At 40.9% G+C, this 24806-nt stretch overlaps 1 pseudogene; it reads left to right on the forward strand.

Annotated features, from left to right (window-relative positions):
• Positions 1 to 18861, forward strand: part of LOC140846179 (mRNA export factor GLE1 pseudogene) — a 70113-nt pseudogene extending 51252 nt beyond the window's left edge.
• Positions 18862 to 24806: the final 5945 nt, after the last annotated feature.

Genomic DNA, 24806 nt, shown 5'->3' on the forward strand with positions numbered 1-24806 from the left:
GTAGTTTTTTTGGTTGCCTTGGAATCCTTAAAAAAGCACTTGGGGCAGAAGAGAGAAGTACCTTTGACAGTAGGAATTATTCAAGTAGGAAGCCCTCATTTAGGCACCAGGCATCAGACTGAGTAGTTTGCATTCATTCCCTCTTTTAGTCATCATGTCAGCCTTGTGAGTTAGGGACCACTGTGACCCCCATTGTGTGTATGAGCAAAGTGAGCCTCAGAAATGGTGCCAATGGTCACAAAGCTGCGAGGTTTGGAGCAGTGGTTTGTGCCCGAGCAGTCTGATAGCAACACTTGTGCTGTTGGCCATCATTACCATGAACTTCCTAGAACACTCGTTAACTCTTCATTTCCCTCCTTCAGTGTGGGCACAAGAACCGTCCACCCTGCATTTCACCATGATGCACAAAAAACAAATGCTTCCCCCAAAGCCTCGCCTTCCAGACAATGTCCTTAGCACAGATGTCTGTTGCTATAAAACTGCTTTCAAATTCAAATACCACTTAAAAGCTTGTGGCTCAGGAAAACTCTTTGATAACTATATAATCCATGTTCTAGAGGCTCCTTGTAGGACATACCTGAGCCTGTTGACTCACTGAGATGTTAGAACCAATTAGCATCTGAATAGGTTTCTTATTTCTCTCCCAGATATAATCATAATTGAAAATCATTATTAAAGGGGTAGCTTTGAAGAGAAAATAGGCCTTTGAAGCAATGTATTTCAAAACTGCTCCCAATTTTGGCAAACCTGGCTTAGGACAGAAATGGCAAATATATTTATTTATATGAAACAATGTGAATTATCTGGTAGGCTGTGTTGATAGTTGGGTAAGAACATGGACCCCACAAAAGATAATTTGGGTTCATATCCCAACTTGTCTGCTTTTAATAGCTAATAAGTTTGCACCGGGACTGTTCACTGATTATTAACCTTGGGTTCATAAACCATGATCTCTAGTCTGAGCTCTGGGACAAACTCATCATTTGTCATCTTGGGTAAGTCAGGTCACCTTTCTGGACCTCTGTTACCCCAGCTATAAAAAGGAGATGATGACACGTCCCCTCTCTTAAGTTTATGAGGTTTAAAGAAGTGAATATTTACACAAAAATGTAGTAGTAATGCTTATTCTTGGGAATCTTTACAGTCCAATTCCAGGAATAGGAAAACTAAGTCATACACAAAATGCCAGTATAATACCCTGAACCAGGTGACCAGCAGCCTTATTGCTGACAGCCTCAAGAAGGAAGTACTAAACACACACAAAGTTAGCAAAATAGAGATTTAGGGCCCATGTTATCAGCATTTTGTATCTGGGCTGCCCCACGGGCATTCCAACAGGGTCTCCATGCCTGACACAGCTGCTCAGAAGCAGCTGGCCTTGAGCGCCACAGCAGGGAGGTAGGGAAGGATGCTTGTCTTTTCTGATACCCAGAACAGAGCTTGGTTCCACAGAATACTGTGGCTCTTGAAATAAACATTCAGTTTTTATTTGACCTGAAATTCTGTACTGTTTCCAATGCCTACCTACCACTCTGCTAGCTGATCTGAGGCTGCCTATTCATGGTTGGTTTTATAAACAATGTCATTTACATAATTGCTGAACTGTAGCATACACCCTTAGCAAAAGTAAATTAGTAGGAAGGATGTGCTTGCAAATCTAGGCATTGCTCCACAACTTCATCAGAATTGAGAAGCAAAATATTTCCTGGTTACCCACTATGTGCTTAGTGCCTTTCCAGATGCTGGAGATGGGAGGGAGGTAAAATGTGAGTCCTGCCTTCCATGGCATTACAATCTAGTTGTAAGACACAAGACTTTACCTAAAATCATACTGCAATTAAACAAAACTAGTCCAGGTAACAAGTAACATAGGATCTCCAAACCAAGGGAGTAAAAAAATGACCCAGGTAAATCTGACATTCATGTTGGATGTAGGATTTCAGCAGAGCCTTGAAGGCTGTGGGGAGGATAGGAAAGGGCGTTCCTGGGTGTGAACAAGCATGGACCTAAGAACAGGCATGCAACAGATTCTTTGGGAAAAGTGTTTTGGGGCTTGAATGCAAATGTCTTCAAGGCCAGAGTTGGGACATGAATTTTACCTTAATAGCAAGAAAAAGTCAGGAAAGGTTTGAGAGGGACTTTTAGGCAAATGGAAGAGCATGATGGTGTGGGGGAGTAAAATTGGATATAGTTACAATAGTCCAGGTCAGAACAGTGAGGACCAAGACAAAGGTGGTGCCTGTAGAAATGGAAAGGAGAGGATGTGCATTGTAATTAAGAAAAACTTCATAGAACTTTGTGAGTGAAGACTTACAGGACACCAAGGAGAGAAAGGAATCAAGATGGTGATATGATAAGAGCTTAGTAATGGTAATTGTTAGTCTTTTAATTCAGTTAACAGCCTGTCAAAAGCTATCTGAATCATTCAGCTTCTTCTGATGATATTTTGATAAACTACATCAGTAGTTCTCAAGCTTTAATATGCATACAAATAACCTGGGGACCTCATTAAAATACAGATTTTAATTCAGTAGGTTTGAGGTGGAGCCTGAGATTCTGCATTTCTAGTAAGTTTCCAGGAGCTGTTGTTCGTCTGTGAACCACACTTTATTTAGCAAGAGACTAGTCTCTTTTCTTTGATTTTATGCATAATGTCAACAACCACATTAGGACTTTTAAAATAAGGTGGACTGAGGGAAAGTTCTGTTATACTAATGGTCACCCGCAATCCCCAGTTAACAGGTGTGGATTGCTTTGTCTCCCTCATGTAGTAGGAGGGTGCTAAGTGAGGACTCAGGAGACCTGAGCATTAGTCCTAGCTCTACTACTATCCGTGGGTCCTTGAGCGAGAAAACATGGAACAAGAACCCAAGTCCACTGCCCAGTTCCTTTCTTTCAGAGCACCTGCCTAAGACTGAGTATTTTTGTCCTTCCAAAATTCCTACCTTGAAACCTATCCTCAATGTGATGGTACAGGAGGTAGGGCCTTTGGGGGAGTGATGAGGCCACGATTGGTACTAAGGATTGGTACCCCTATGAAAGAGACCCCAGAGAGCTCCCAAGTCCCTTCTGCCATGTGAGGGCACAGCAGGATGATGGCCATCTGTGACCCAGGAGGTGGGTTTTCAGGAGACACCCCTTCCGCCAGTGCTTCATCTGGGACTGCCCAGCCTGCAGAACTGTGAGAAACAAGTGCTTTGTGTTGAAGCCATTCAGTCTAGGGTATTTTTGTCATAGCAGCCCAAAGGGACTAAGACAGAAATTGGTACTGAGAAGTGGGGTCACTCCTATAACAAATACCTAAAAATGGCAGTGGCTTGGGGACTGGGTAATGGATAGAAGCTGGAAGAGTTTGAGGTGCATGCTAGGAAAGCCATAAATGGATCTTTTAAAGTGATTCTGGTAAGATCTCAGAAAGAAAAGAGAGAAGCTGCAGAGAAAGCCTCCATCTTCTTACAGAATACCTAAGTAATCTTGGACAGAATGTTGGTAGGTGTCCAGGGGTGCTGTTACAGTGAATGCCATGCTGATGAGGTCTCAGGATGAAAGAGGAAATGAGGAATGTACTGGAAGCAGGAGGAGGAGGAATTTTGTTATAAAGTAGCAAAGAAATTAGCCCTGTTTACCTTCTAGTGTTTTGTGGAAGGTAGAACTTGCAAGCAAAGAACTCTGGTATTTTGCTGAAGCAATTCGTAAGCAAACTGTGAGGACGCAGCTTGGCTCTGCCTGACAGCTTATAGTAAAATCTGAAGGGAGATGAATGACATATGAGAGGGAATTGAAACTAGAACTTAAAGATTTGGAAAATTCTCAGTCTATCTATATTACAAAAAAATGAGAACACTGAAGGTGGGGCCAAGCATCACTTTGATAAGGAGATTAGTATAGGTCAACCATCTCAACAGCAGCCAGGAACTATTATTCTCCAAGACAATGAGAGAATAGAAGAGAAGGCTGTTCAGAAATCAGGGCCACTACTCCCAGCACTGGTCTGGGTGCTGGGGCCGGGTAGGGGTGTAGAGTGGTTACAGAGGGCCTGGGTGCCCAGTGGAGAGCATCAGTGTTGGGGCCATTGCAGAGAGCTTTGGCATGGGCTTTTCCTGGATGTCCAATACACATTGACACCCCAGAGGGCCTGGAAGTCTAGCGGTGAGACAGGAGGATTACTCAGGAGCCTTAAGGTTTAATGTTATGTATCCTGTTCAGTTTTGGATTTACTGTCCCTCCTGTCCTCTCTCCTTTCTCTCCATTTTGGGATGGGAATGCCCATCCTGTGCCTGTCCCACCATTCTATTAGGTTCACAGGTGGAGGGGAATGTGCCTGAGGAAGAAGCTGCATCTGATTTATGAATTCAGATGAGACTCTGGACTTTAGACGTTTGAGTTGATGGTGGAACAAGTTACGACTTTTGGGGCTGTTGGAATGGAATGAATTCTGGGGTTGTGGGGGCAGAAGTGTAATGCTACAGACTGAATGCTGTGTCCCCACAAACATTTGAATTGTATGTTGAAAGCTAATCCCTAATGAAATGGTATTTGGAGGTGGGGCATTGTGGAGGTGATAAGGTCACGAGAGTGGAACCCTCATGTATGAGATCAGGGCTCCTACTTACAAGGCTCTGGGGAGCTCCCTCCCCACTCACACCTTCTGAGGAAGCAGATAGCATGGCCGTCTGTGACTGAGGGAACAGGCTCAGGCTGAATCTGCCAGTGCTTTGGACTTCCCAGCTTCCATTACTATAAGAAATAAGTGTTTGGTGTTAAATGTATGGTATTTTTGTTACAGCATCTGAAGTGGACAAAGACAGCACCCATTCATCCCCAACTTACTGGCTTCTAATTCTTGGAATAAATCCCAAATTCTGTATTACTGTCTATTAGGTTCTTCATAGTCTGGCCTCTGACACCCTCTCAAATTTCATCTCCTAACAACCCCCTCCTTATTCACTACCTTCTAACTCAAAGGCCTGGTTTCTATTTCTCAAACATACAAGTACATCCCCATCTTGAGTCTTTTGCATTCATTTTACCATCCTTCCTGAACGCTTTTACCCCATAGTTTCCATAAAATTAGCACCTCCCCTAGGTCTCCATTCAGAGATGCCTTCCTCAACCATCAACCTCAGTGGTTCTTAACTGAGGGCAATTTGGACCCCAAGGAATACTTGGTAATGTTTGTAGATATTTTTGATTGTCACGGCTGGGCCAGGGCATGCTATTGGCATCTAGTGGGTCGTGTCCTGGGGTGCTGTTAAATATCTCATGATGCACCGACAGCCCCACATCAAATCCCCTGGCCCCACGTGCCAATTGTGTTGATCTACCTAAAACTGCACCCACCCTCTGACACTTACCCCATAAGAACTTTCTACCTCCTTGCATCTACTTTATTTTCTTAGAAATATTCACCACTGTCTAAAGATATTTGTTGCATTTAATTGTTTATTACCTGTCTCACCCAACTGGTTTCATGAGAGCAGGGACTTGTCCTCTCTTGTTCACTGATGTACCCCCAGTGCCTAGAACAGTGCCTGACACATAATAGGCACTGAAGGGATGAAGGAATGAGTGAAAACACAAGTAAATATTGAACATGGAATGAAACAAATAAATGAGCTACACAACTGAAGAACATTAGAATTAAAGACGATGTTGCAAATGACACCATCAAGAAATTGAAAAGACAAGGCCACAGCATGGAAGGAAATGTTTGCAAACATGTATCTGGCAAGGGATTTGTATCTAGATTAAGAAATAACTCAGATAATTCAAAAACAAAAAGATAAACAACGCAATTTAAAAAAGCAAGGGGAATATATTTGAAAATGACAGATCCGATAAAGGCTTGACGTCCAAAATATATAGAGCTCACCCACCTCAAGAAACAAAAAACAAACAATCCACTTAAAAAATGGGCAGAGGAACTGAACAGACAGTTCTCTAAAAAAGAAATACAGATGGCCAACAGACACATGAAAAGATGTTCCACATCGCTAATTATCAGAGAAATGCAAATTAAAACTACAATGAGATATCACCTCACACCAGTAAGGATGGCTACCATCCAAAAGACAAACAACAACAAATGTTGGCGAGGCTGTGGAGAAAGGGGAACCCTCCTACACTGCTGGTGGGAATGTAAGTTGTTCAACCACTGTGGAAAGCAGTATGGAGGTTCCTCAAAATGCTCAAAATAAACTTACCATTTGACCCAGGAATTCCACTCTTAGGAATTTACCCTAAGAACACAGCACTCAAGTTTAAAAAGGACAGATGCACCCCTATGTTTATCGCAGCACTATTTACAATAGCCAAGAATTGGAAGCAACCTAAGTGTCCATCAGTAGATGATTGGATAAAGAAGATGTGGCACATATACACAATGGAATATTACTCAGCCATAAGAAGAAAACAAGTCCTACCATTTGCAACAACATGGATGGAGCTAGAGGCTATTATGCTCAGTGAAATAAGCCAAGCGGAGAAAGAGAAATACCAAATGATTTCACTCATCTGTGGAGTATAAGAACAAAGGAAAAACTGAAGGAACCAAACAGCAGCAGAATCACAGAACCCAAGAATGGACTAACAGCAGTTCCTGTGTGGTGACCTACAATAAGTTCTTCACAATGGTATAAAGGGCATATCAAAATGTGGGCAAAGGGTCTTTTTGTGTTTATACAGAGGATCAAAGCCTAATTTGGCTACCCAGGAAATGAACTAAGACACGATATGAAGAAGAAGTTCCAACATCAACATACTCTGGAAGAGTCATTCCAGAAGATGATCATCAAAAAACGTCAACAAAGATCCTGGCACTGTTACAGTTGTAGCTGCATTCATCCCACTGGTTCCTGGAATTACCATTGGAATGAAGAAGGATATATCTAAGCTGGCCTGTGCATAAAGTAAAATAACAAATTTGACTGGATCTATACTGTTGGAACTCAACCAAGAATTAGGAGAAGTGCAAGTTGCAACGCTCCAAAATCTTGAGACTTACAGACTATCTACTGTTAAAAGAACATATGGGATGTGAATAGTTCCCAGGAATGTGGTGTTTTAAATTGTCTGATTTTTCTCAAACTATTCAAATTCAGTTAGACAATATCCATCATATCATAGATAAGATTTCACAAATGCTTAGGGTGCCTAACTGGTTTTCTTGGTTTCACTGGAGATGGCTGGTAATTGTAGGTCTGCTTTGTTTATGTAACTGTATTCCTATTATGTTAATGTGTGTGCACAATTTAATTAGTAGTTTAAAACATATACATGCTTAAGGTACTCTACAATAAGATATGTCAAAGAAATAACCAATCTTCCCATGTTTTCTTCCGTCTGCTACTTCTATAGCTTTTCTTCTTCCTTCCTAATTACAACCCTTAAATAGAATTTGTGCCTCGTATCGAATTTACCAAGTATCATAATTCTTCCAAGTGGTAAAGATACCTCAAGACAAATGCTGGGCATAAAACCCACAGGGCATAAATCTGCAAAGAAGTAAAAAGTTAACCTTTTCAAATATTGCTTCTCTCTCACTTACCAAATTTACATTTCCCTGTATGGCCCCGGAAGATAACTGGTTAGCCAGAGACGGGTAAGATTCCTCAAGGGAGGAACAACCTAAGACAGGCACAGTTGCAGGGGGCCATCAGGTGAGAAATTGGGGATCAACAGAGGTGAGGCTTAAAACCTCAACCCCGTTTTGAGAGAAATCTTCTGCATCCGTGGATGTTTTGTTGCCCTTGTCTAGCTTGGATTAATACTTAGTCTATAGGCACAGACCTGATCATCTACACTTGCTCTCTTACAGCACTAAACTGTGTTTTCTACCTTTATCTTGCATCTACCTACCACGTCAGCATTTTATTTCAAAAAATATTAATAATAATAAGGGAGAAATGTGGGATTCACATATAAATCAAGTATAAAAATCAAACGAATATTCATATCTGACCTGATTGTTTATAGTTCATAATGCGTGTTCAAAACCGAAAGTTTCTGTGATGACTGCCCTTGTACTGTTCACCATGTAAGAACTTATTCACTATGTAAGAATTTGTTCACCATGTAAGAACTTGTTCGTTGTGCTTCAGAAGATTGGAGACTGATGAGAATTAGGCTTGGGGTGGATTAATGATTGTGCATTGAGTCCCCTGTACAGAATTTTATTGTTGTTAACTGTTAACAACCATTTGATCAATAAATATGAGATGCCCTCTCAAAAAAAATAATAAATAAATAAATAAAAAGCAAGGGATTTACATAGACATTTCTCCCAAGAAGATACACAGATAGCTAAGAAGCCTGTAATCTGTTCAGCACCATTAGTTAGGTAAATAAGTCAATAACAAATGTTAGTGAGGATGTAGAGATATTGAAGCCCTTATATATTGTTGGTGGGAATTTAAAATAGTGTAGCCACATTGGGTGTGTCAATTCCCCAAAAGGTAAACACAGAGTAACTACATAACACAGCAATTCCACTACTACATACATAGCTAAGAAAAATGAAAATGTGTGTTCACATGACAACCTATACAAGAATGTTTGTAGCAGCGTTAGTTGTAATAGCCAAAAAGTGGAAACCCAAATGCCCATTAACTGAGGAATGGATAAACAAAATCTGGCATGTATTGGTTGGCCACAAAAGGAATGAAGAACTGATACATGCTACATCATGGATAGATCATGAAAACATTAGCCTAACTAAAAAAAAGTCAGTCACAGAAGAGCACATATCATATGATTTCACTTATATGAAATGTTCAGAATAGGCAAATCCATAGGACAGAATGTAGATTAGTGTTGCCTTAGAATTGGAGAGGGTGGAGGGGTAATGGAATGTGACAGCTACTGGGTACAGGGCTTCTTTTTGTTGGACGGGAAATGTTCTAACATCATATTGTGACAAAGGGCATATATATCTATGAATATACATTGAGTTCAACACTTTGAGCAAATTGTACAGGATATGACTTGTATCTTAATAAGGCTTGTAAAGGAAAAAGAAGACAACCATAAAAACTGAAATAATTGAGAGAATTTATTTTATATCTATTTAAAAGGAACACTTTCTGTTTTACTCTTTGGGAGAGGTGACAACTTGTTAGACATACAGATCTATTTAAGCACCTGTCCTTATTTTGTGTAAATTTTTATTTGGGGGTGACTTTGTAAGAATAATGACGTGAGAGATCAAAGGCAAGTTCTTCCGGCAGGAGGAAAAAAGTTAACTTAGTTCCTGTGATGAGGACATCTGAGCCAGTCAGCCCAAAGATGTTCTTGTATGTTATACGGCCACCAGTACGAGGTAAGGCCACCATGGAAGTACTCCTGAAACCAAACTGAGTGAATGCCTGGGAATGAAAAATGACTATTCATCTTTAAAAATGAATCATCTCACAGTGGTTTACAAAGGGGGGACTGGGAAGTGTTGGTATCCTCATGGTTCTGATCTAGAAGAAAGGGAGCAGGAATGACACCATTGGGCTCCTCGTCTCAGGTTGTTGCGAAACTCCTTGGGCAAAGGGGTGCTTGGGTTTGAGCTCAGGAAACTCTAGTCTGGTAGTAGCGGCGAACCCAGATTCAGGGAGAGGCTGTCAGCTGGGTAATTTGTTATTAAACTACAACTTCCTGATATACTCATTTCTACACAATACACAGATATGACAAGGGCAGGAGGTTATACTTCTGTCTCTTTTGGTTCTCTGAAGCAGTGTTAGACAAACATGGCTCCCCTTGGTCTCCTTTATTCCCATTTCTCTTTTTTTCCCATTCTGACACTCTACTTTTTATTGTTGATGTGACTTTCCGTGAGGCATCATGATGGCCTGGTCTGTGTTGTGATTTGAGCCCGGCTGAGCCTTGGAACCCATACACCGTGCTGCAGAGAAGTGCAGGCCCTGTGGAAAGGCCAAGTGTAGGTGCTCCAGCTGACAGATCCAGCAAAGCCCATGTGAGAGGGGATGAGCTTTCAGAGGATTCCAGCCTCCTGTTTTCAAGTCTTCCAGCTGAGAGCTCAGATGCTGTGCTCTGTCTGAATCCCAGACCCAAAGAACCAAAGAGACAATAAATATTATTGTCACAAGCCACTAAGTTTTGGGATTTGTCACACAGCACCAGTTAACTAATACACAAAATCTGACTTCAGAACCCATGTTACTAATCACTATGCTCTGTTGATAAAAAACCAAACCGAAACAAAAATATTTCTAATCAGAGTAGGGCTCCCCACAGAGACTTCCCTAGCAGGAATGGCTGCACCATCTGAAGACTTCGGGGTCCCACCACATGACTGGTGAGCAGACACCACTGCAAGAACAGTGGGTAGGGCAGCAGCTCAAGCTTCAGTTGCCATGATGCAGGCACCCGAACCTAATTATCTCTGAAGAACTGGCAAGGCTGACTCTAGGACTGGCCAAGGTGGGGACTCTAAACCATGCAGAGGTTACACCTTGTCCTCGGCACACTCTTCAACAAGTGCTCATGATTTATACAATGTACACAAAATAGCTCCTCAATTTAGTTCAAAAACCAGCAGCCTAAGTTTCTATCTATAAAAGCAATGTAAACTGCACTGTACAAATATAAAATCTTATTAATTAGCATTTAGTGCCCTGAACAATGCTATTTATAGAATACATGCTTCCTCCCCTTTTGCTCCCGAGAGTCAAGACACTAATGGAAAGAGACCAATTTGAGATGAAGGAGTCTTTTTGCCGTCGAGGCGTTTTGCTCCCCCTAAAGGGGAGAGGAAGGACAGGAACGGGAAGGAGGACAACAGCCTTCTCTGACGCCATGCTCTCCTCCTTCAAGATGGACTCAACTGCACATCCCGGAGAAAAAAGAATTTTTTGATCTGCTCCACAACCAATATCATACATATTTGATGTATAGTATTGATCAGACTGGCAGTGAGAGGTGGAAATAGAAAACAGTGAGAACTTATAGTTTTGTCTTATTTCATTTCTCCCCAAACTATTCAAGGCCTCTGAGACATAGACTAACCTGACTCCTCCTCCTACTTTCCAACTTTCCCCCTCCTTGCTGTAAGGAAAAAAAGCCTTGTAAGGAGAAATAAGCGACAGCTGCCTCCAAATGCTTTGAGAACAAAACAGTTGGTACGTTTCATATCTCTAAGGCTAAGCTCCATTATCCCACGGAAGAATCAGAGCAGAGCATGCGGCTCCCAGAGAATCAGCTCTCAGGGAGCGCTAAGCCAATGTGCCCTCCATGACTGACTTGAAAGGGAAAAGGCAGAGCTCTGCTTTTAGGAGGAAAACAAACAAACAAACAAACAAACAAAAACAGATGGGATTCAAAAAATCAAATTGTGTATGCTTTGGAGAACACCCTTTTAAAGAAGTATAAATGGGGAAGTGTGAAAATAGTGAAATGGAAAGCCCAGTGTTCAAGCCCCAGTATTACATGTTACCAACCCTGAGTCCTTGAGGTAATTTCAATCTACTCCTCACCTGGGTCACCTGAGTTGAGTGGAAATTCACTCAAACACTTACACATTCACACACTTGTTCACTTACTAGTTGAGCATGCAAAAATTAAGCAATCAAGAACCACACACAATCACACCATCTTGCATTTCAATAAGCTCACAAGTCAGACTATTCATCTCATCACAGGGTTGTTCTGAGAATCCAGTGGACTTTAAAGACATGCATGAATTTTGATTTATACAGACAAGTAGGGGACTGTGATTAAATTCCTATGACTGGTTGAAAATGCACCTTGCAAGACCTATTAACTCCTGGGCATTTCACAAAGCTGACACAGATTCTTCTTTCCCTTTCAAAGGCAAAATAGATCTCACTAACTGGACACAGCATTGTGCTGCATCAGACTTGTCATTAACTGGTCCCTCTGCAGTCTCACAACTGGCAACTCCCTCACATGTGTCCCGGCCATAGTGGGTGTAGGAGGCTGGCCAAATCTTCCTGGGGCATAGCTCTGCTCTGTCATTCTCCTGCTCACAGATATTCAGAATTTCCTCTCTTCCTATAAAACTAAGCCTTTACTCAACTTATTCCTCAAAACTTACCTCAAGGCATCTGTGCACTCTCATATGCTTTTACAAACATATGTATCAGTCAGCCACCCTGGCCTACTCATCTGTAGTCATCATTAGTGTTCTCCTATCTCTTTGCTTTCACTCACACTATTTATTTATTCTATTATAGTGCCATTTGGCCCCAAATCCCCACATACACATCATCCTTTTGAGGTAAAGTTCAATTTTTGATGAGCCATTCACCTGTGCTCACACTGCCCTTGACTGTCTTCTTGTGAAAGTGGCTTCTCCCAATTTCGCCCACCACATCATGTACCCCTGTTTTGGCAAGCAATAATGGTGATAAAGATGATAACAGCTGGCCTATGTTGAGACTTACAATATGCTAGGTATTATGATAAATAAATACATAAGCTAGCTTTTCAATTCTTACAAACATTGTAAGCTAAGGTAATGTTTTATCTTATTAGACGAGGAAACTGAGGCCCAATAAGGTTAAAGAATGGACTTGATTTCCCACATAGTAACAGGCAGTGACATGGATGGGCTTTGGCAGCAAAGGCACTTGAGATTGGAGTCCAGGTCTATGAGCTACTAGCTTCAAGGCATTTGTCAAGTAACTCTCTCAGTGTAATACTTGCTTTCCTTCTCTGTAAAATATGGACAGTATTGTTTGTTGTAATGATTACATAAGATAAGGGATGTAAAACTCAGAGCAAGACACTGAACACAGAGAAGATACTAGAGAAATGGTAGCTATCTTGACTCCTAACTAAAAATGCTGCATTGGAACTAAGATATGAAGTCTCAGTGGACTCCGGATATTCACCCCACATTTTTAGTAAATGCCAAGTGAATAAATAGAGGCCATTTGAAGAAAGCTTTTCTATTTCAAGGCTGTCCGCGGACAGACGTGTCATGGAGAAACTTGAATAATTGAGGAGAAAGAAGTTACATAAGTGCAGGAACTAACCAGGAAATCCCTGCTCTTTGGTCTTCAGTCCACCCGTCTTGCTTCTCTCAGTATGTTGCAGCCTGCAGATTGGCCTGTTGCTCTATCCTTTCCATGCATGCAGGGCTTTATTGTTCTTTTGCTCTGGCTTAATTATTTTCATGGGAGCTTCTTCAGAATTCCACTTAGTGGTACATATTTGCTCAGCTAAATGTTGGAAAGCCTCAAAACCAAAGACCCCATGGCTCTTCCAAATCACTGGTTTTGGGGAAAGTCCCTGGAGGTCACTGCAGGGGAGGCCAGGTGGGAGTGGGGCTGTGGGGCCAGGCAAAGGCCAGCATACTTATGCCCTTATTGGCCTCAAGAAGGCTTTGGAGCTCTATCCTAGTGACTTTGGAAAGCTACTCAAGATTTTAAGCAAGGGAAGTTGAAGTAATCTGCCTGCATTCAGTGAGCTTTCAGTAGCAATAGCAGGAAGGGAAATCTGGGACCCCATTTGAGTTTGCTATGCCTTGAAAAATACCCTTCTTTCCTTGCAATCATCCTCCCAGGTACACATTAATGAGCAGAAATGAGAGTAAGTGGATAGAAAGCTTCATGCTCTGTATTTGTGCATCTGAAAGAAGCAGGGCAAGCCTGAATGATGGGTCCTTGGAGGGTCTGGGGTTAGCATCTGAGCCAGAGCTCCAAAAGGGGTGGGAGGCCAAGGAGGAAGCTTGCAGTATGTTGCCTGGGAAACACAGGATGGAGAAGCAGAGCTTAGCCATTAAATGCACAATCAATGGACAGATTTGCTGAGGTCCTGGAAAGGGAAAGAGGACTGGTGATCTCACACAGTGAAAGGATAGACTATGGCAGAACAGCACATTGACCCTAGCACAATGCCTATTTTACTAAGCCAGGCTGAAAACATATAATGCCTATTTTACTAAGCCAGGCTGAAAACATATAATTCTTCATGGAACCACTATCCACAATACTTATACAAGAGAAATTAAGAAATATAAGTAAAAAACTTATATACGAATATTTATAACAGCTTCATTCATAAATGTTCCAAATTGAATATAACCTAAATATCCATCAGCTGGAATGGATAAACAAATCATGGTACATCTACACAATAGACTATTTGCACATCTATAAAAAGAATCAAATTAATACACACAACATTAACGAATCTTAAAAGCATCATGCTAAGTGAAAGAAGCCAGACAGGAAAGGCTACAATTTCCATGACTCCATTTTCATGGCACTGTGGCAAAGGCAAAACAGAAGAGCAAAAAGATCAGCAGTTGGCTGGTTTGCAGTTTGGGCAGGAATTGCCTACAAAGGGAAGTTTCTGGAGTAATTAAAATATTCTATATCTTGACTATAGTCATGGTTACATGACTATATACATTTGTCAAAACTCACAGAACTGTTCACCTAATAGGGGTGAGTTTTAGTATATATAAATTATACTAAAGTAAATCGAATTTAAAGGATATTATGCATGTGTTTACAGAAAGTACATTGGCCAATCTTCACACCTCAGGAAAAGAATTCCTGCTCTAGAATCAAACAAACTTTGAAATGAAAAGGTCTCCCAAAACATCTAGACTACACCTACCTAATTCAAAGATAGAAAAATTGAAGACCAGAAAAATACAATGCTATTTGCAAGATCACATCCCTACTAGAGATGTTCATTCTTGCAACTGATTTTAGTTGTACACTTACTGCATTGCAAACACTATGCGAGGGCCACCTAGCTGGATATCCCAGCTAATAAGAAAAATGAGACTTATTGCCTTGAAGGTCTGGGATTTTAACTAAGGTCTTCAGTTATAGTTTATTCCCAGTAGACTAGAGAGGCTTCAGGGAATATTGAGTTCCCAGATGTTGCTGGAGCACTGGGTTGGAAGCAAGGAGACCCGTATGTGAATGAAGTGAGCTGCAGGGAGGATTGACCTTTTGAGACACAGACTGATATCTGAGCCTCCCCTTTCTTTCTCACAACCATATGGGAAAACAGTTGAATTCCTAGAACAACCAACTTCAACTCCCACACTGGGCAAAGAGCAAGAACTTCCCTAGAAGCATGAGCTATTACAACAATTAAAAGAAAATGGTAACTTTAACAAGGAGCTGTTTAACAATAGTGCCATGAGGGACAGCAGAATGGGCTTGAGGGACAGATGGACCTGGGTTCAATCCCTGGCCTTGTACTACTTGTGTCACTGTACAAGTCACTTAATAAGTTTAGCCCCAGAATCTTTGTGCAAAATGAGAAAAACAATGATACCCATGTCTCCCAGGGTAGGTATGAAGGCTGAACAGGATAATGCATACACCTGACACATTGTCATCTCTTAATTAATGTCAGTCATAGTTGCTTCAAATGCCATCATCACCTGAGTTTTTGCAGTCACTTTCTATATCAGTTGAAAGTTTCTTCCTGATCACAAAGTCCAGGTTGCTACTTAGTCACCAGACAAAGCAGTTTCAGCCTCTTTCCGTTTGGATCAAGTCACGTGACAATCAGCAGGGGAAGAAGTTACCAATCTGCTTAAGTGTACACCTGAGTCCCCTTTAGCATCTGTCAGACTGGCTGAAACTTCAGCACGGACGGGCCACTTCAGATGCACCAAAGCCTTCCAGATAGATCTCTGTGCCCAGAGACCAATCAATCGCTTCCTGTCCTGAGGACCATGCGGTGACACGATTGTGTCCAGCTGAGACAGGGAGTCTAAGTAGAGAGGCCCAGGGAAGCAGGCACATGCCCACTGGAGGAAGGGGTACTGTAGCAATATGTCACAGTACTCCATCAGAGCAGCAGGGGTGGTAGAAAAGAATCCAATATTAAAACATCACAAATTATTAATCACTTATGTGTACCTATTATTTTTGGTACAAATTTCCAAAAATAATGTGCCTCAAATTTTTCTGCATTAGTAGGGATGTATAGCAAATGGAACTTGCTCATCAGCAAACAGAAGTGGAAAAGAACATTCTTTGGCTTGTGGCCTGCAAATCACCAATGGCCTGGTGATTTGGGGTCTTGCAGGGATGGAAAACCTAACATTTGTATCCTTAATGCATTGGTAAGAAGCAAGACTGCCTCACCACAGCTAGTATTTTGCCTCAAGATGGTTCTCAAGCACCTGCTCATAACAGTTCTCTGACAGACAAGGTGAGCTTGCCGAAGGCACCTATCAATTTAGGGAGCTTGTCTTCAGACACCTGCAAGGCAGCCACTTTTAGGTGAAAGAGAAAAGAGTAATCACAGAGGAAAGTAAAAGTCAAGAGTTTTTATTTTAAAAAACTGTATCAAGACCAGATCTTTGGCTAGGGTTACACACACATGGAACAGATTGGGGGGCAAACAGATCAGAAACCTACTAAATTTCTGAGGGGATTGTACAACCAAAGAAACCACAGACTTGGTCTACCAAAGTCTGTCTAGCCTCTAAAATAATCCCTGGGCTCTAACACCTGTGCCAGCAGGGATCAGGATATAAAACTGTGAAATCCCTCCACAAAAGGCATAACTTCAGTGCCCACTTCATATGTGTCATGGAGGAAAGTGGAAGAGAAGAATCTCAAGGGCAGAGCCAGGGACATGGAGGACAAAGGTCAGAGGAGAACTTCTCAGGGACCAGAAGGAGAGGCAGGTGAGTTATCCAAACTCCTTAAAATTCTTGCCCAGAGGTACCTCACAGTTGCCATGGGCTAGGGGCTATTACGTTCTCCATTCTCTCTTTTGTGAAATGGACATTTTTGACTGCTGTGAGTCTGCTTCCATTTCACAATTGTGTCTTAGATGTGTGTTGGGGAAGAGATAATTAACTGACATATATATGATTATATTAAGTCCTCAATTTTTTTTGATTTCTGATATCAATACAAATGAGGAATGTACAATGTCAAACATGTCTATTGTTCTGTTATAAACACCAGTAAAATTCCTGGAATTTTTTTTCTCCTTCTATAGATGGCAAGTTTAATTATATATGATAGAGTAACCCTACTGCTGTAAATGCAAAACAAAAAGAGAAGAAAAGCAAAAAAGGTTCATCAAGTTAAAAGTTGTGGTAGCCATTGGGACACATCAAAGGCAGGCTTTCTTTCTAGCCAGCGCACCCAGGCCAATGGGTCTGTTTCATTATTCCCTGGGGATGCCAAAGGCAAATGGCCAGTCACATGATCTATGACTGTCTTCCACAGGGGCTGCCCCATTTTAGAGTCAACCAGTGGTGTATGAGGATCCAGTTTCTCCACGTGCACAGCAATACATACTCAGTGTTCTGCAATCTGGAGGCTACAACCTCCAGAAGCTCCCCGCCTCAAGTACCTGCAGGAAAACGAGTCTTAAAGGGCCAAATCCCGAGCGCAGGTGCGCTGGAAGGCTGGCTGGGTGGTGGAGGAGGGGGGAGGGGTTGCGCGTGGGTGCCCTGGAGGCAGAAGCGAGCGCCAATTTCCACGCAGCTGATTCGAGCATTTCTGCTGTCACAACTGGCGTCTAGGAAAACCTGCAGAAGCATTAGCCATGCTGTCGCAGGGTCGCTGTTGGGAGACCCTGGAGGCACTGCACAGTTCTAACAAAGGTTGCCTCTGCTATGACCGCGACTGGCTGCTGTGGGGCAAGGATACTTTAGAAGAAATTACGTCTCCTCCCAAGCTGTCTTCTTACTGTGGATGGGTGTTAGATCATGTCTTAGCCCATCAGCAAGAGAGCCCACTTCCTTCAAAAACTTCAACATCGTCTAAATCTACTTCAGACCTAGACCAGCCTCCATTTGTTTCCTCATCTCCTGTCACAAGCCCTGGCTTCTCACCAGCCTCCTCAACAGCAAATGGAACCAAGAGCAAAGATGAGTCCCAGCATGCAGAATCTATGGTACTTCAGTCCCCCCGGGGGTCACAGTGGAAGGCTGCATCCGGGTGTATGAGCTGGTTTACAGAATGAAAGGAGTGGAGAGGCTGAGGCACCGGCAGCAGGCACAGGAGAAGTCGCGAGCCCTCTCTGAGATGGCTTCTGAAGAACTGAAGCAGTTTGATGAGTGGATGGAGCTGAAGCATCAAGAGGTCCAGTACCTACGGGAATGGATGGAGAAGAGCTCCAGAGAAGCCTGGCCCACCAAGAGAAGCTAAAAGCTGAGCATCGCCACAGAGCAAAGATTCTCAACCTGAAGCTGCAGGAGGTAGAGCAACAGCACCTGAAGCAAGTGGAACAGGAGCGGCTGCGGAATAAAAGCCGATCCGCCTGCGGAGATGCTATGCCCTGTAGGAGGAGGTGCTGCACCTCAGCCAGCAGCTGGACGCCTCGGAGCAGCACAGAGACCTGAAGGCTGACCTTTCTGCCTTCCGCATCTGAGGCAACCAGCTGTGTGGCCTCATCTCGGGGATCATCCGGGCCACTTGTGACATGAGGAGACTTCAGAGGGACTCTGTCTTCAGTCTTTGAAATGGAGAACCTTAAAAACAAAATTGTTTTCTTATTCAAAACTAGTGCATGCTTTTTGTAGAGAATGGCAAACATCAATTGTCATCTCCTAACCTAGAGTTAGCCACTGTGACGTTTTCCATTTCTTCCCTGACTGTGAGATTCCCCATCCCAAACTGGACTCATCAAGATCGAGTTTCATATTGTGACTTAAAAAGTACATATTTCTTCTGATTGCAAAATACTTTAATTCATTCAGTAATATTTACCTGCTGTGAATACAGTAAAAATGGAAACTTTACAGAAATGGGGAAATGCTTTTTTTGAGCACATAACTACTGTAATCATTAAAAGTATTTTGATGTTTTTAAGGTACTGTTAAGAAATGCAGGTATTGCCTTGACACATAGTAGATATGAAATAAATATTTGATAAACAGATGAAATTGGATACTTCAAATATATAGCCATACTAAAATTTATTGAAAAAAATGCCTGTTGAATATTTAAGTCTCTTTATTCTCCCTACCACACATAACACAGCAGCTTATATGTCTTATCCATATTTCTGATTGAGATAAATTCATAGAAGTGAATTAGTCAAAGAATTTTAAGGTTCTTGATTCACATCCAAAAGTTATACCAATTCACACTTCTATAAATTGTATGTTCTCACCCTTAGTTCACATGTCTACCAGAGTTCATGATTTAAAAAACCAACTTATATGACCTATAAATTAAGAACTTTAAGCATTTATCATATCTGAGGAAGAAATTTATTTTTATAGCCTGTTGTTCCCTTTGAATTCTCTCCATGGCTTTTGCTTACCTTTCATTTTGTAAAATTTCAAACCTATACAGAAGTAGAACAGCCCAGTGGGCCTCATGCACCCATTCCCCAGCTTCAGCAAGACTCAACACGGGGCAGTCTTGTTTCATCTATACTTCCACCCACACCCCTCCCCCAGATGGCAAACACAGAAACATGTTGGTTTATCTGGAAAATACTTTGGTATGTACCTCTAAGAGAGGTTTGTACCTCTAAAAGGATGGCCCTCATATGTACCTCTGAAAGATGAAACTCTCTGTTAACATAATCAGATACTAATCTTATACCTACAAAACTAAAAAGTTTCCTTAATATGACCAGATATCTAGTCATTGTTCAAATTTCGGTAATTGTTTCAAAATTTTTTAACAATTGGTTAGAAAAATAACATCGACACAGAGTTCAACCTTTTGGTTTGCTTTATATGTGTCTTCCTTTTCCCAGATAGAAGATCGCTTACTAGAGGTACTATTCTAGACTTTGCTTTTTTTTTTTTTTTTTCAATTTAGGGGTTGTTTAAGGAGTTTGGCCCAGTGCTTTCAGGCTGCCACCTCCTGCCCATATTATTTTTTATTTAAGTGTCATTGATATACCATATTTTTTATTTTATTATTTTGGTATCATTAATCTGCAATTACATGAAGAACATTAGGTTTACTAGGCTCTTCCCTTCACCAAGTTCCCCCCACAAACCCCATTACAGTCACTGTCCATCAGTGTATTAAGATGCTGTAGAATCACTATTTGTCTTCTCTGTGTTGCACAGCCCTCCCTGTGACCCCCTCCCACATTATATGTGCTAATCATAATGCCCCCTTTCTTTTTCTCCACCCTTATCCCTCCCTTCCCACCCATCCTCCCCAGTCCCTTTCCCTTTGGTAGCTGTTAATCCTTTCTTGGGTTCTGTGATTCTGCTGCTGTTTTGTTCCTTCAGTTTTTCTTTGTTTTTATACTCCACATGAGTGAAGTCATTTGGTACTTGTCTTTCTCCGCCTGGCTTATTTCACTGAGCATAATACCCTCTAGCTCCATCCATGCTGTTGCAAATGGTAGGATTTGTTTTCTTCTTATGGATGAATAATATCCCATTGTGTATATGTACCACATCTTCTTTATCCATTCATCTATTGATGGACACTCAGGTTGCTTCCATACCTTGACTATTGTAAATAGTACTGAAATAAACATAGGGGTGTATATGTCTTTTTGAATCTGGGATCTTGTTTTCTTCAGGTTAATTCCTAGGAGTGGAATGACTGGATCAAATGTTATTTCTATTTTTAGTGTTTTGAGGAACCTCGATAATTGCTTTCCACAATGGTAGAACTAATTTACATTCCCACTAACGGTGTAGGAGTGTTAACCTTTCTCTGCATCCTCGCCAGCATTTATTGTTTCTTGTCTTTCGGATGTTGGCCATCTTAACTGGTGTGAGGTGATATCTCATTGCAGTTTTAATTTGCATTTCCCTGAAGACAAGTGATGTGGAGCCTCTTTTCATGTGCCTGTTGGCCATCTGAATTTCTTTGGAGAAGTGTCTGTGCATATAGTCTGCCCATTTTTTAATCAGGTTGTTTTTTGCGTGTTGAGGCATGTGAGTTCTTTATATATTTTAGATGTTAACCCCTTATCAGAGAAGTAATTTATGAATGATTAATTCACCCATACTGTAGAAAGGATTTTTGTTCTACTGATGGTATCCTTTGCTGTATAGAAGCTTTTTAGTGTGATATAGTCCTAATTGTTCATTATTTTGTTTCCCTTGCCCAAGGAGATCTGTTCAGAAGACTTTGCTTTTTTACACATAATTTATCCTGGAGATAACTGCTTAGCAACATGTAGAGTTTCCCTCATTTCTTTATATAACTGCAAAGAACTCTATTGTGTGGGTGTATGTAGTACAACCATAGTTTATGCCATTTTTGATGTAAAGAAATTCTGGAGTTTTTTCTTCATTTAACCCACCTGAAATTTGTTTGATGATTGGTGGGAGGTAAAGATCTTAATTTAAAAATATTCATACTGTTTTATCACCGCTTTTCCCTCCTGATTTGTAAATCTCTTTTACCAAACTCAATACTACCCCAGGAGCTCTTGTGCAATATTCTTTTCTGTTTCCTTAATACAGGTTTTTATTCTTATACTAGAATCACCCTCTTTTAAATACAGATGTATAATATATTTTCATATCAAAAAGGGAAAACTTAACATGAATTTCCTATAGAATTTTCTTGTTCTACTACTTTGGATAAGTTGGTTTAAAATGAGAGGAATCATTGATTTACTGGACAAAACCATGAAATGTGTTTATAGGACAGAACATAGAAAATAATGTAGAATGTCTCAATTCATTTTATAATCCTGATAGTCAAATTCTAACACAATAGCACACACACAAAAATGTGCATTTTGTTCTGATATATGCAATCTCATTTATGAGCAGAAGTTCTAAATAAAAGATAAGTAAATTAAATTTATCAGTGCCACATTAAGAATAATGCATTGTAACTGTAGGATCTGAAAAATCAAAAGTTAGCATAAGTGCATAAGTACAGCCATCTTAAAAGCTTAAACACCACCCTCTAACCTAGGAGAAGGAAAATTATTAGAATCTTGAAAAACAAATTAGTCAGCCAGTGTTAAATGTAGTGACCTTCAGTTAGCTAACCTCAAATCAGTTCATCATGAACACCAGGTGGTGGGCAGCTGCGGCCTTCAGACAGCTAACCTTGGTCGGATAGTTATGCATACCAAGCTTATCTTGCTGAAACACTGTGTAAGAAAATACTGTCTTTTTGAAAATGCTATGCTATAAAAACCTCTGGCTTTAGCTGCTCAGGGTCCTCATTGAGACCCGCTGCGTCGGGCTAACTTGGACCCCTGCTAGCTGGTTCCTGAAAAAATTCCTCTTGCTTGTTGCATCAAGAGACGTCTTTCGTGAGTGATTTGGGGCGGCGTCCTCCTCTGGGAGAATCCAACATTTTGGGGGCTCGTCCGGGATCATGCGCTCACCCCGCTTCACTCCCGAAGTCGCTCTTGGAGGAAGAGGTAAGATTAGTGGCGCCTTGGTTTGTCTGTGTTCTGTTTTGTTTTTCAGTGAGACCGGTCAGAATTCTGAAAGGGGGTACCCACTGTCTGGCAGCTGTCCCGATCCCGTAAAGGGGTTGAGACTGCGGTCGGTAGACGTACTTGGAGCACCGCAGGCTGCAACCCTGGGGGACGCCTCGGGGAGATTGGAGGGCCAGGGACGCCTGGTGGCCTCTCGTCTGTTTTTCCGGCAAAGTGAACCTGATGAGATAGGGTTGATTTTTGGGCGCCAGGAATATCAACCCTCTGATTCCTTTCGGTTTCTGTTTGAAAATCTGAGAAAAACAAAAAGCGGCCGCTGTGTGTCTAATCTGTGTGTGTCTCTGTTTTTTGTGTCTTTCACGTGCCTAATAATTGTTATACTGACAATGGGACAGACTCAGACAACCCCCTAAGTGTGTAAATGAATATATCTTTCTACCTCCGGATGGTATTAATGAAACTGATTTAAAGACAAGCGCTTGTGAAAATTGAGTGTTCTAAAACTTCCAGAAAACCTGATAAAAAAAGTGTTAAGCATTAATGCTAATTTGAGTTTGCCTAAGGCGGGCATGTCCTGGTAGTTATCAGCTGCCTAAGTTTACCTAAGGTCATTTAAGTCATGTTATCTGCTAAATCTTTTAAGAATAGAATGCTTAGAAGCTTGGCTTTGTCTAGTGTTCAGTGGGGGTCTTGTGAGTAGGCTAGCATAGTTGTTGCAGGTAGGTGAGCTAGATAGGTGTGGCAAGTGAACACCTTTTTAATTGTGTGTTGCAGTGTGTATGCCTACCTGCAGCCTGAGAATCTTTGTAGTAACTTAAGGCCTTAGAGTTTTGTTAAGTTGAGAAGATGTGCTCTGTGTTTGCTGGGAGATTGTGCTGTGTAGCTCACGGTTGCAGAAATTGTAGAATGTGTTCGTAAGTTTGTCAGTCTAGGAAATGTTGGTTTGACAGTTTGCAGTGTCCTGCTTCTCAGTGTTCACTGGAGCTTGAAGTTTCTAATAGTTTTGAGTTCTGGTTAGAACCACTTAAAGTAATAAAGAAAACATTTCTCTATGCTAAAGGATGTATGTTTTAATAAGAAAAAGTATAAAGAATGAAAACTCTTCTGCATGCTAAAGAATGTGTTTTGTGATAAAAGAAGTAACTTTGTTCTAAAGTACAGCTATTTATTTAAAGAGAGACAAAGAGAGAAAACAGCGGTGCCTTTTATTGTGGAAGATCCGCTCAGCCTGTTGCTTTGGGGGGAGGGTTAGGATGTTTAGAGATAAAGTGAGATAAACCCAGTCAAGCCGCAGGCAAGCTCAGGCATAATTCTCACCAGCTTATGTGCTTGGGACCATGGGGCAAATGAAGAATAAATTACTATATTCTTACAGATATAGTCGTGCCTAGTGAAATTAAAGCAAGTGAGTCTTGATATCAAGTGCACAGCAAAATTAGAATCTCGTTTCCAGTTAAACAGTTTTCTTTAACTGTTAGTCTGCTCTTAATGTTGAAAGATCAAAGCAGTTTCTCATGCTTAAAGTCTCAGTGAGTTGCCATGAAATCGTAATTTTAAAAAGGACTAAAAGCTAAAGTTTGTTAACAACTGTGTAACCTTTATTTGCCTTTGAAATATTTTGTTATTGAAAACGATTGCATGGCATGAGAAATTGAATTATTCCATATATTTTTATAAGTGGAAAAATCTCTAACCAACAAATGATTAAAGTTGTTACTGATTATTTGTTTTCTTAATTTATCCTAAGCAGAATGGTAACAAAGCTTTTTTTCAGCTGATTAAATGCACTTAGTTAACAAACCAAAATTTATTCTTAAAAATTAAACTGTAGAATCTGGACAAGATTATGTTTCTCCCAGAAAAACAGGTTTCACTGTAAAGGTTTAGATAGACGAACGTGTGACCACTTTTGAGAAAAGTTGTAATAGATTTTTTGAGAACCACCAGGCCTTCTTGTTTAATTTATATGCTGTATGTTTTAAAAAAAACATGGGGGACTCTCCATATTTTTTAATGCAAATGATCTTAGAGCTTTTAATAGAATTTGCATAGCAGCTTATATCTACTATTAAAGAGTAAAACATTCTTGAAGCTTTCAGGGAAGACCTGTAGACTTAAGCACTTTCTCTGCTTTTTTGTATCTGGTCTTAGACACTTATGCTGAGTTATGTTCTTATTATTTTCACTGTTTGTAAGCTATTGATTGTAAGCCAAAATTCATCATTTCTCAGTCCCTAAATGAAGAAGTAAAATGCCTGATCTCTTTCATCTCAAAGTATATTTCTGGTCAGATCTGAATATCTGTGTGAAAGAAAGGGACATTTAAATTTGAGATTCTGCTTAAACTTTTAAGTTGAATTTGACTATAGCCATATTCATTCTTTGTATGTATCTCTAACAGGTCTTTTGTATGCCTGGTGATATTATACTCTGCCTTGAGTTTAGACAGTTCTTTCAGCTAAATATGAATTCTTATTATAGCTTTTTTCCCCTCCTGA

The sequence above is a fragment of the Manis javanica genome, chromosome 1 (assembly GCF_040802235.1).
Source record: "Manis javanica isolate MJ-LG chromosome 1, MJ_LKY, whole genome shotgun sequence".
Classification (NCBI taxonomy): domain Eukaryota; kingdom Metazoa; phylum Chordata; class Mammalia; order Pholidota; family Manidae; genus Manis; species Manis javanica.